This window comes from Corapipo altera, unplaced genomic scaffold (genome assembly GCF_003945725.1).
Source record: "Corapipo altera isolate COAL_440 unplaced genomic scaffold, ASM394572v1 56, whole genome shotgun sequence".
Lineage (NCBI taxonomy): Eukaryota > Metazoa > Chordata > Aves > Passeriformes > Pipridae > Corapipo > Corapipo altera.
Window position 1 is genome coordinate 9,382,658 of NW_020884896.1, and position 12,618 is coordinate 9,395,275.

Sequence of the window (12,618 nt, forward strand, 5' to 3'; positions counted from 1 at the left end):
CCCGCCCGCCGGGGCCGCCGCGCCTCCCCCCGCTCGCCTCAAACCTGGGCTTTGGGGCGCTTTTATGGTTTATTTTATGGGTTTTTTTTTTTTGTTTTGTTTGCTTTTTTAAAGAAAATCCCCAGCAGACACCGTCCAGCAGACAGGCGTGGCCAGGGCGTACGCGTCCCGGTGTTCATTTCCAGGCAGCGCCTCGGGATTCGCGACGTGAATCAAGGTCCTGTTTGACATGTAAACAGCAGCAAAAGCCAGTGTCTTTCTAAACACCGAGAGATTAAATGTCGCCGAACCTGATGGGCCAGCGTACCGGGATCCCCCCCGCCCCCCAAGAGGATAGGTTCGCCTTTTGGAAGATCCTTGCCGCTGGGAGCAGCTTCCCTGGGAAACCCCCCTGGGGAGCCGCGGTGTGACCCGGTGTCGGCGGACAGGGATTTGCCTATCCTGGAACTCTGCGATGTCCCAGCAAGCCCCGATTCCGGGACGTGTTGTAATTTTAGAGTTTGCTAATGAGCTTGCCTGTGTGCCCTGTACACAGTGTGTGCCTTGAGGATTGGCAGTGCAGGCTGGTAATCCTGCTCACCTGGCCCTGGCAGGTGGTGACAACTCCTTTAATTGTTCTAGGATTGAGAGCTGGCTTCTTGCTATGCACAGAGCCTGGCGTGGACGAGTAAAATGAGGGAGAAAATTATTTTTGCTAATAATTCTTTACCATTCTGCCTTGATGGTGGCTGTTGGCATGCTCCCCTCTGCAAGCTCAGGCACCGTGCGGGACCTTTCAGCTGTGGGATCCAAGGCTTAGGTTTGCTGGGACATAAAACTGTGATAAAACATTTATGTTCCAGTAAGCGACACTTCTCTGATAGTTATTTAAAGTCTCTGTCTGCATTGTTCCAGAACTATTTCCTTTTTCCTCTAAGCAACCTAGAGTAGGAAGCTGACGGTCCCTCAGGTAACCCGCTTTCACCTCGCTGGAAGCCTCGCCTGATGTTGGATTGGAGGCCAGCAGAACCCACAGAGGGTGAGAGTGGGTCTCCTCCTTCCTGCCTTTTGTGGAGCTGGCCAAAGATAACACTTCTGGGTTGGTCCTGGGTAGTGCAGAAATGGGCCCTTTTTGTTGTTACTCACATATTCCACTCTCAGGTCAGAAAACTGGCATGCATGACGCTGTAAAATGGATGTGCTTGCTTGGGACATCCTTCTCTACTCTTTGAAGTGCTCAGAAGCATTCCGACTGATTTCAGTGGGAAAAGATTCTTTGTCTGATGTGTTAGTCCATGTGCCAATTAGTATTTCGTACTGACTGGAAGGGAAAGGACCAGGGGTGGATTTATGATGGATGTTTGTAGAGCAGGGCATTTTAAACAGTAAGTGCAATTTGCAGATCAGTAATTTGGTAGTTGTTTGTTTTTAAAAAACAATTCAGCATCTTAGATATGGCTATGGCTGAAAGTGAACATAAAAGACAGCGAGTTATGACTGAAAATTCCACACTGTGAAACCAAGAGTTATTCCTGTGGTAAAAAATACGGCCTGTGGAGCAACAGAAATGAACTGAAAGCAAGGTGTTGTAAATCAAATTGGAGGCCAGGTTTTTTGCCAGTGTCCTTCTTCACAGTGCCAATGACCGCCTGGAGTCCAGCATTATGTGAGGATGGGCGTTTGGAGCCTGTCTCAGTCATGCAGGGAATCACTTTCCAAATGCAGTTTTCCTGCCAACGGGGTTTGTTTGCTTGGTGATAAGAAACAATGGTCAGCTCAATTTGTTACATGAGCAATTTAGTGACTGAGAAGTGGAGTCTGGCATCCTATACTAAATCCATTTTCTTAGTTACTCAAATGCCAGCTTGGCAGCTTATTTAGAAAGCTGATAGCACCGGGACAGACGTGACTGTGGAGGTTGTTTTCAGCAGTCTCTTGTAAGTCTACTTTTAAGACACCTCTCTCAGTTGGGAAAAAAACCCACAGTTACCACCTTCAGGACTGGGAGATCTGGATGAGAGAAAGGAGAGAGGCATAGGCATTGTCTGCAGCTTAATATCCTAGTTTTCAAAGTGCCTTAAAAACAGTACTGAGTTTAGTTTTGAGTAAGGCTGATTTATTCACTAGAGTGGTATTAGCTATACTTAAGAGGGAAAAGCATGTCATGGAGGACATAATTCCCCTTGTTTTTTTGGAAAAGAAGCAAGAAGAGAAGTTGTGACTTTTCTAATTACAGATGAGGGATCAAATCTTTCCCTCTGCTGAAGAAAGCGTAGTTATACCCCATTTTTTTGCCATTTTTGGTCTCTAGGATCAACATGTGCTTGAACATACACTCATTTCTCTCATGGACCTTTCCAGTTTCCAGAAATAGCTAGAAAGTTATTTGCCGAAACCTTTCAATCTGGGAAAAAGCACCAGGCTGGAGAAATCAGAACTAGACTATAGCCATCATGATGCCCAGGTCTCAAGTTGTGTCCCCGTGGCATGCAGCTTCCCAAGTCCTGAGACTTGATCTTCAGATAAAACCCAGTGTTAGAGAAAACGTGAGTGTGGTATCCATGGAGAGGACAACAAGCTCTCGGTTGCACATCCTTATTTTACTGATGTCACAAACAAGTTATTCTTGTACACTGCAGAGAGCCTCACAACCACAAAACCAGCAATAATTTTATAAATGATAAGCTTGTTTTCCTCCTCCTCTTCCCAGATACTCCGAGTGCAGCAGACAGCAGAGATGTGCATTGCTGGAATCCAGAGTGTTTCGTAATTTGGCAGCCACTTGCTGAAAGCCCTGCAGATACAAAACAACACTTATTTCAAGTCTTGAGAAACATCTACTAAGTAGAAGAAAAAAGCATTTAGGTGAAGCAATGTTGCCAGTCCCATTTGTTTATGAGGCTTGTTTTTTGTCTCTGTACATTTTAAATGCTTTTTATTTTCCTTCTGCTTTTTGAGCCTTTCAAGTTCCCATTTTCCATGTTTTCCATATAACAAGAAAGTCTGGAATCAAGTCCTTACTTTAAAAAACAAAAATTTGGTTCAGAGTCCTGTATAATCATGTAGCTCCAGACAAAGGGTGTTTAAAAATAAAGCCGCTTTGATGAGAACTACCCATCTTGAAGGTGACTTTCTCTCCTGAGTTTAAGTACATACTTTGTTGACAGTTTAAGAAGCTTTTAACAGCACCTGATCTGTGTTTGCTTTCCACTCAGATCTCTCTCTCTTTTCTTCTTTTCTAAAAATCTAGAGCGTGTTTCACGTCTATATGTGCTGACAAGATCAGAAGTGCAGGGTGCCAGCGTGACTCTGACCGTGTTGAACAATGCACACCAATGCTTTCAGAAATACAGGTGCAGATTTCATGCAATCGTCTCCTTAAGCTGCTGAGTGGTACCATGGGACACAGAGCCCAACTTCAGAGACAGGAGGAGGAAGGTGGTTTGGGTTTACTGGGTGGGGTAAGGCGGGGAGCAGAAAGCCTGGTGTGACTCCCTGAGGGAATCCCAAAGAATTCCAAATGCCTTCAGAGCCTGAAGCTTGATAGATTGTGTTTAACCCAGTCCTTGTTTTTGAAAGGGAGTTGACAGACAAGTGATTTCTTTTAGTTGAGCTTTCAGAATATACTTATTTTAAATTTGTTGTTTGGTGCAGTGGGATCCTCAAGCTGTATACAAAAGACAAGAAGGAGATGACCCTATTCAGTGTGATGATTTTTCTTTCGCTGCTACGTACGTAAAAGTGTCTGGAAATCTATTATCCAATGGACACAAAACCAGCTTTTTGACAGGCTGCTCTTCCTGCTAAAACCTGGTAAATGCAGAGACCTGACTGTGTGTAAGCCCCATCCTGGGCTCCCAGGCCAAATGCTCTATCATGGCATTTCTAGGAGGTTACTGCTCTACTTGTGTGGTTTGAATCGCTTAAGTCTTTGGCCCTGTGCCTTGGAGTGCCAGCAGAGGCATGCTGTAATTGCCCGTAAATGCACCGTCTGTCATATTATTGTTTAATTATTCCAGCTTCTTACCGCCACACACTGCTCAGTGTCTCTCTTGCTATCTTTATTTAATTGAGTGGAAAAAATTCGAGACTTGTGCTTCAGTTACATCACTTTGTTTTTACTCAGCTTCGCTGGATCCTATGATGAAGTCTTACCTTTTGTATGCAGAAGTCAGTCTTCTGTATAGAAAAACTATTGTCAATATCTAAAGCATATGTTAGAAAGAGAATCAATATTTTAACACATGGTAAAGTCAAACCATAAATTTCCTGACACAGACAAATGATTGTATTATTCTGCCTTGAAACACTACTCCTCCCCCTGAGAAACAAGAGAGGGAAAGAAAACTCTTGAATAACTAAGCCCTTGTCCTCACAATGCAGGACTGTTCTTAGGCTGTTGCTCTGTGTTGCTTCTTTCTTTTCTGTCTACTAACTGTCTCTTTTTTGTGTGTGTCAAATGCCTTCCTTTTCAAGACCTGTCTTTCCCTACCCCATCCCTGTTCATCTGTTCCAGACTATTACCAGGATGTCAGCTCTTTCCTGAGATCAGCCTGTGATGACCAGTTCCACTGCCAACTTGCTACCATTTCAAATATGTCTGTGCTTCCTCACAGCCTTGCAACCAGCCCCTTATTAATGTGTGTTGAAAAAATAATCTTTCAGAGCTCTCTCCAACACTCTCCATGTCCGTATGGCCTATAAAAAAACTTGGCAGCACACTGACTGCTTTTCTTTCCTCATGCTCCCTGTGTCTGTGACAAATGTATGTCATTTTTCTAGTCTTCTGCCTCTGAATCGAAACACTTCTTGCACAGCCCCCTGCACACAGATCAAGGCCCTTCTGCAATACAACAACAATAATAAGTATTAGGGTTGCTGACACTCACGCTGCTCTACTTTTCATGGCTCTGGGAAGAAAGAGTTTCATGATGTCCTTTTGGAAGATCTATTTGCACCTGAATGATCTGGTTTTCAGATTGTTTTTTGTTTTTTTTTTAGAAATCCTCAGCTGAAACTGTCCTCTACAGGTGTACTCCCTATAATGCCTGGCTCCCTAACTGAGCCAGCATCATTATTGGGGTGGTTCTTTTCACTTCCTCTAGCTGAACTGTAAGATTACTCATTACATACTATTTTCTGTTTTGTTTTATTTTTCATCCCTCTCTTTTCTGCAGGAAAGAGCAATTTATATTAGGATTGGAATTCACTTCAGGCTTTACTGCTATTTGTCAGCACTCAGGAAACCCATCCCTAGCTCTAGGAGAACACTCAATCCCTGCTGACAGCCTGGAAGAGGAAGAGAAAATAGCAGAGCTGCAGCTATTAAGACCAACAGGCAAATATTTTATTCAAACTCAACTTTTTCTTCCCAGGTTACTTTTAAAGAATATTTTTCTGTTTGTGGGAATGTGAATGTGGGTTGTTTGTTTGTTTGTTTTCCTGGGGACTCTCCTATTCAGCTGATCTTCATCTTCTCCCACCTTTCAGACAGCAGAGCTTGCAGCAGTGACAAGATGTAATCCCAAGTAAAACTGCCTCTGCCTGTGGCCTTGGTTAACCTGCTGGCAATGATACGTGCCTGGGCACAGAGCAACTGTTTTACACAGCTCAGCATGGACGTGCTGCCACTCCCAGTCACTTTTAGGACCCAATTGAGTTGTTTACAGCAATCTCAAAAAAAACTTGTAATAAAAATTGTTGTGCCTTCCTGAAGCCACCACTCCCAGAGACCTTTCCCCTTTCTTGTATATTGTGGGAGCCTCCTTCCTTCAGCTTCACACCTTTATCAGCTGAAAATGATCCAGTACAGAACTGGTTGTTGTCAGGCTCTCCCTTAGAAAGATGGGCTACGCTGCCACTCTGTTGTGACTGTTGAGAACGGGAAGATCAGAGAGGAACGCAGGGAAGTGGAAGCCTGCACCCTCTTTTGTGTGGAACAGTCAGTATATGCCCTTGTATAAAGTTCAGCATAGGAAAACTTGGGCTGCACTTGCATTCCTACATACCATGCCATACCAGTCAGCCTGGTACTAATCTTCACGGACCTTTGAAGGCATGAAACAACATGCAGTGTAAATGAAATCTAAGCCACACCATACCAGATTATTGGTGCCAGCCAGTTTTAGAAGACTGACACAAGAGCCAAGTGAAACAGGTACAGGAGATGCCTTGTACCACCTGCAGGCACACAGACCCACAGCACTTGTGCAGCATCCGAGTCCAAAAGCAGTGTGCGGCATGTAAAGAGCTGGTGAACCCAGGGCCACTTAGACTTGAATGCACTTTCCTGGGGAGGAAGTGGCTTTTCCCTTGGAAAGCTCAACTCCCCAGGGTCTGAATGAGGTCAATGGAAAAAGTGATTTTTTCAGAATATGATTCAGAGTGCCTAAGCATAGTCTTATCTTATTGACTACAGACAAAGCTCAACCTCTGTAGATTTAAACTAGCTTTTGTGAATACCCATCCCCTCTTGCCCCTTAATTGTGGGAGTTACACTAGTCCTGGACATGGTTAGTCCTTGGTAGGCCCACTGCCTACTGAAATTCAGGTGCTGCAAACATCAGCTCGGAGAAGCACAGAATTTCCTGTTGGATCCTGCTTTGTCCTTTTGAGTTACCCTGCGATGTCAGAAATGGATTTGCAAGTACCAGAAGAATGAAGTCAAGAAAGGTTGATTTCTTTAGGGATGCCCTGATTGGAGCTAGAATAATCAGCATCTATTTCAGTTTAACTGAGTTTTTCATTCTGGCCTTTCTCCCCTTTCAAAGTACAGGCAACTGAAGCCTTTAATTTGCTCTGTCTTTTCACTGCAGAGAAAAGTAGGAGTTTCTAAGAGCTGATACTATCCTGCGTAGAATAGCTACACTAAAAAAATACAGTTTATTGTCTGTTGTGAATGAAAAAGCTCTTGCTTTTTTGTTTGTTGTGTTGACTTTGAAAGATAAATTGTTTGAACTGGTTGACTCTCTATTTGTATAACTGAAGATTAGCTTCTTGATAGCCTGCTGGATTTGCAGTTTTCTCTTGAACTAAATAAACTGAAGAACTGCTGGCCCAGGGGCAGTTAGGACACAGTGCATACTGGAAAAAGTTTGTGTGCATAGAAGTAAGAGAAAATAACTTCATGCATGACATGTGTTATGTGCTGTTTTAGTGTTGATATGTCCTGTCGTTCCATCTGGAAGAGCTCCTATAAGACCTAGGAAGCCCGCTTAAAAAATTGCTAACAGACAGAGATAGGTGGCTAATGAGTTAAAAGTTGAAGCTGGCAGGACAAAAATTGGTTTTTACACAAAGTTCTACAACCCTAAATCATGCTGCTTGTTTTTGAGAACATAGGTACTTGGTCCTTTTATCATACATTTGCTTTGTAGAAAAAAAATGGAGAAAAAAGCAAAAATAACTTCAAGTAAGCAGACCTGGCTCTGAACATATAAAAGGAACAGAGAGTAAAAATAGCAACATCTTACTGTGCTGAGTCCTTCAACAGAGAACCACATTTTGAGGTTCCCCTTCTTTGCATCCTCCTTTGTATTGCAAAGGCACCTTGCCCCAAGCAGAAGCTTTTGCTCTGGGAAGGCAGTCTCTGTTTTCAATGGGACAGAGCTTGGTGTCAGCCATTCGATTGCACTATCAGCTTCTAGACATTGACAAGGGCTCTGACTGTCCACGTGCATCCTCCAGACATGGTTTCTGTGCCTTCCTCTCTACTCTTCAGCTTCTGAGTTGTGCCAACTGGTCCAGCCTTCCCTGTCTTTGTATACTCATAATAAAGGCAGTGGAGCCAAAGTGACAATCAGGGAAGATATGAAAGAATGACAAAGGCATACACTATTTTTGTGATGGGTATGATGGTCACAAAATGAAGTGGGCTTTGTTGTGCCATCAGCCTTCAAAACATGCTTCTCACTCCCAGAATAGAGACCCATTACAAACTTTGGCTAAGAGACTGAAGCCAAACTTCTGATAAAGCAATTATTCAAAAGGAAAAGGGATAGGATAGGGCAGGAAGATCTGATAGACTGAGGTGTGGATGAGAAGATAAAAACCTAGGACAGGGAACTTGGAGATTTGAGAGGGATAGAGGGAAATTGAGATACACAAAGAAAGAGAAACAGGGAATTAGAGGAGTTTTATGCTGAGACTGGCTGGTAAGGAACTGGCAGAATTCAGTTTGCCAGTACAAGAAACAAGAAGGAAAAGTGAAGGAAGTCAGGGGGATAGGCAGTGACATGAAGAACCAGGTAAGAGACTGAACTAGGACCTGGCATAGGGAACCAAAGTTGGAGACCCTATTGGAAGTTAAGAAAGGAGAGGCAGCCTGGGGAAGGAACAAGCGATCCAACTCTGAAAGTGGAGGCCAGGCACAGGCAAAAGGGAAGGGAATGGAGTAGCAGGGAAGAGCTGTGGGAAGCAGCCCCGCACAGGGCAGAGCAGAGGGGTATGTGGGTGGAAAGGGGCCCAACGGGCTGTGCTCGCTGGGACATCCTGACTTGCAGAGCTGGAAGTGGAACAGAGCTTCCCTGAGGCTGGCCTTCATATTGCCTCAGCCAGCAAAGAATTTGCTTCTTGTGCTGTCTGCCCCAGCCTGTGGTACAGAAACGACTGGAGCCGAGTGTCCTTGGATGAGGCAGCGGCAGCTGCCTGCCTGGGGGAGGAGAGCAGGCTTTCTTGTAGTTACATGACAAAAATTTTACAGTTGGGAGGAGGTAGTGAAAAGGCCACATGACCAAGAGAGAAAGGGTCAATTCATTAGTCTGGCAGCCACTAAATTAAGAAAAGGCAAGTGGGACCATTATATCAGAGGTATCTGAATTCAGTCAAAGATGGTTCTGAAGTTGCTAGATTGATCTTGTGGTCAGCTTAAGCAAGTTTAACTAATTAATTGCATAATTTTAGCTCATTGTGTAAGAGCTAGCTCTTAATAAATCACACTGCTTTGTAGAAATATGCTTGAAACAACTGTGTAAATACTGAATAGCCTTAGGAGTGGTCTTATGAATCCACTGAATAATCCAAATTCCAACAGTCATCCCCCTCCACTGCTGATTTAGATGGAGGATAGCAGTCCTGTGCTGCTGCTTCTCTTTGAGTAAAAGGGACAGAAGTCTGTGTTGGGCACACAAAGGTGTCAGCACGGCTGATGACCCACAGAGGTGCTGTGATGCTGCATGATCTTGCACTGACAGTTGTCCTTTTCAGGAACACAGGAAATGCTACCGGTATTACAGCAGCATTAGGAAGCTTGCAAAGCCAAGCCTTTAAAAGTTAGGCAATGTTCAAATGCAATTGACAGTGAAACCTTAATTCAGAACCTTAATTTATTTCAATGTAGATGGCAGTAATTCAAGGTCCTTGCACAGTCCTGTGGGTTTTCTGGGGCAATGAAGACTGAGGAACCTCTGACTTGCTATCTGTGGAGTTAAGGAGAGGTACTCAGTCACAGTACCACATGGTTCAAAATAGGGACATGTCAGCACAGTCTCCTGGCCCTAAGAGACCCCTAACTAATAATTGTAAGGGTTGTGACTCTTATACTTGCCTTCTGCACCGGGACCAGTCTGCACCAATGAGATCTGGGGACAAACAGTACTGATGGAAACCAGGAGTCTGAGAGCCAAGCTTTCCAGCATCCAGTAGGAGGGTATAAAATTAACTACTCCATTTGTGCAGATTAAAAACAAATCTTGTGCGTATGAATTCTGCCTTTGCAAAAATGTCTGTTAGTTCTGATTGTTGGCACGAGTATTACCACAGTATTGGTCTAATCTCATTTGACATATTTAAGGGATTGCAGCAGAAGGGTGGAGTTACCACTGTAAATTTCTTGGCTGATTCCTCATATAGTGACAATTGTCCTGCTCTGCTTTATATCAGCTTTTCAGTTTTAAGTTTTGTCATGAAAAGAGCAAATCAGGGTTTTTGAGTATAAAGCAATTTTTTTTTTAGATTTCAAATCATAATTTTGAAAGCAACGATAGTAGAAACAGAAACAGAATCTCTGAAAGAACCAGAGTAACATGTATCCTTTGTAAATACTTCAGTGCTAAGGCAACTGGGCAGTGGCACTTTGCACACAAAGAGCCTGAGAAATGTAAAGGTACATGGTCAACAAAACATTCAGATCCTCCCTACGTCTGGTGAATACACACCACAGTCTTTTATTACAGAAGACTGTGTTCAAATAAGTCACACAAGAAACACTTATTTCAGATTCCAAGCTTTCAGGGCAAAGTGTGTATTTCCATGTCTTGTAGAGGATTTTGCGCTGTTGACACAAGTTTTACTGAGTAATAACAACAAATAAATATCCAGTCATTGTAATAAATATCATCACTAGGAAATTACACTTGGTTTCTGGCCTGTGACCCACTATGCCAAAAAGTCAATTCTGCTTTTAATGCTGTCCAGCATTTGTTAGTAAAACCCCATGTAACCACATTGAACTGCCTGGTTTGCCGAAGACTCACACAAAGGAAATTGGCAGAACCCAAAAAATTGAATGTGGGTAGCCTTGTTTCACTGAAACCGCCCTAGATGGTTGCCAACAATTGTAAAAAACCTGATGGAAATAGCAAAATCTCAGATTTGACTATCTGATGTAGGAAATAGCTACCAAATGGTTTTGATTCAGCCGAAGTGGCTGCTGTTTGTTTCAAATGTGAGCCAGTGGGACCAGTCCAGACCAGCAAGTACTGAGATCAGTTAGTAGACTCCCACTAGCTTGAATGTGTTTTAGAAATTAGAAAGTTAAGATACTACTGCGGTGCAGAATCTGTCTAGGTTTGAAAGGGGAACTGATTGCAGCCACCTGAGAATTTAGCATTAAAAAGCTAAACCTTTCTCAGCAAAATACCAAAAGATCTGTTATAACAAGTCGTCAAAGAACTTGCTTTTAAATCCATCCAAAATCAAAGGACAAGTGATCACAGATGCTCTGCCACACTTGAGTGTACTTGTCTACACAGAGGTATGGCTGTTACCTTCTGAGTGGCTGCTGCCATTTCTTGCAGCTCCCACATATCCCTTGCAAGGGCAGTTTGGTTGTGATATCTCCTACAGACCAAACAGTCAGCACATTGCTCGGAGATCATAGTATTTGCCAACTGGGGATAGTCCTGATTTTGTCAAAAAAGGAAATGTGGAAATGTCACAGTCCCCTGGCCCATCTCTTTGGCAATGTCTCAGTACCTAAAAGGTGACTTGCAGCAAGAGCGAGGTGGCTATGCCATGAACACAGCACTGAGGAGAGTGACTTCATACCAGGTCATTGGATCAGAATTTCTGATCCTGCCTGTGCTGGGGGCAAATTCTCCAGTTAAACTGTTGGAATGGCAGGAAAACACTTCCTGTTTGTTGTAATACTACTTTAATTCGAGTTGCAGTCAGTCACCGGCGGAGCTGTGGGGCTGACCTCCTCACCCGGGGGGATCTCGACAGCGGTGGCACCACGGTAGGTTCCACCGGGATGTGCGGAGCGCAGGGTCCCCGTCCAGTCTGCCCGGCGGGTGCGAGGCTTGCGGGACACGGGATCAGCGCAGAGACAGCGGGAAGCCCTGCCCGGGGAGCCGGGGGGACGCTGGAGCGGGCCCCGGGAGCGCGGCGGTGCAGCCCGCACGGCCCCGGTCCTGCACGGCCCCGCTCCCGCCCCGCTCCCGCCCCGCTCCCGCCGTCGCCAGGGGCAACGCGGCGCTTCCGCCGTAACCTGGAAGCACTCGGTGTCCGCGGTCCCGCCCCGAGTGCCGCGGGAGGGCCGTGGGCGGGCGGTCCCGTGACGGCTCGGTGCGCACAGACGGTGGCCGGCAGGGCAGGGCCGGGCGGGCAGCGGGTGCCGAGCGCGCCGCGGGAGGATGGCGGAGCCGCACGGTGCGGGGCGGGGGCGGCGGGCGGGGGGCTCGGCGGGCAGCGGGCGGGGGCGGCGGGAGGCCGCGGGCACAAAGGCGGGGAGGGCCGGGGCGCAGGTGGGGGTGGCGGGGCACCGGCGGGGTGTCTGTGCTCGCCGCCACCCCGGCACGGCGAGGCCGGGGCAGGGGGGGCGGCTGATGGCCCCGCTGGCCCCGGCGGAGGGGCTGCCCCGCTCCCCCGCGCTGCCGGGCGATGGCATCGACCGCCACCACCACAACAACAACAACAGAAAAAAGAAAGGAGGAAGCTCCGTCTCACAGCCTCACCTCTCCTCCTCCCCTCCGGGTCCCGGTACCGGGAGCTGGCAAAGAGACATTTAAGGGACTTGTCGTGTGTGTAGTGGCAGTGGCGCTCAGGGTAATGATTACCGGCGTTCGGGTAATGATTACAGCTGCCTCTGCCCGGGTCAGTGCGGTCCCCCACCCTCGCATAGGCGTGAGACTCTTTTCCTGTTTCAGCCGATGTATTTATTGTGGCAATTCTGATGGAGCCAGAGAGACAGAATCTCGTTTCAAAAGTCGTCGCCTTCCTGTCTAGCCAGGTGATTTTCCCGGTATTTAAAACAGAGAGGTGTGACAGAGAAAAGCGGTGTGACAGCTTCCCGCGTGTATTTGTGGCTGGAGAAGGCGTTTTCACCGAGTTGTACGTATCTTTCTCTGGGGAATGCCTCAAAAGCTGTAGTAACCTTAGTAAGGGGAACGGCTCTGTGTGTTGACTAAAATTGCGACTGGG

General features: G+C 45.9%; 1 protein-coding gene and 1 long non-coding RNA gene across 7 annotated transcripts in view; both read left to right on the forward strand.

Moving 5' to 3' along the window:
• The first annotated feature begins 66 nt into the window (after positions 1-66).
• Positions 67-10,086, forward strand: LOC113949445. 3 transcript variants are annotated; one of them, XR_003528450.1, is made up of 5 exons: positions 67-1,018; positions 2,690-2,844; positions 3,230-3,332; positions 3,634-3,816; positions 5,157-10,086. It is a non-coding gene; the product is annotated as an uncharacterized LOC113949445 (long non-coding RNA). The 3 variants fall into 3 exon arrangements; XR_003528451.1 differs by having other exon boundaries at positions 68-1,018; positions 3,634-3,792; XR_003528452.1 differs by lacking the exon at positions 3,634-3,816 and having other exon boundaries at positions 72-1,018.
• A 1,659-nt stretch (positions 10,087-11,745) lies between these two features.
• SHOC2 (SHOC2, leucine rich repeat scaffold protein) overlaps positions 11,746-12,618 on the forward strand; it is a 64,612-nt gene continuing 63,739 nt past the window's right edge. Inside the window, exon 1 of one of the 4 annotated variants that reach the window (XM_027648036.1) lies at positions 11,746-11,763. The gene's annotated coding sequence lies outside the window, so the exon portion shown is untranslated. Of the gene's footprint in view, positions 11,848-12,309; positions 12,428-12,509; positions 12,529-12,618 lie in introns of those variants that run through there. The other 3 variants (XM_027648033.1, XM_027648034.1, XM_027648035.1) reach the window with 3 other exon arrangements.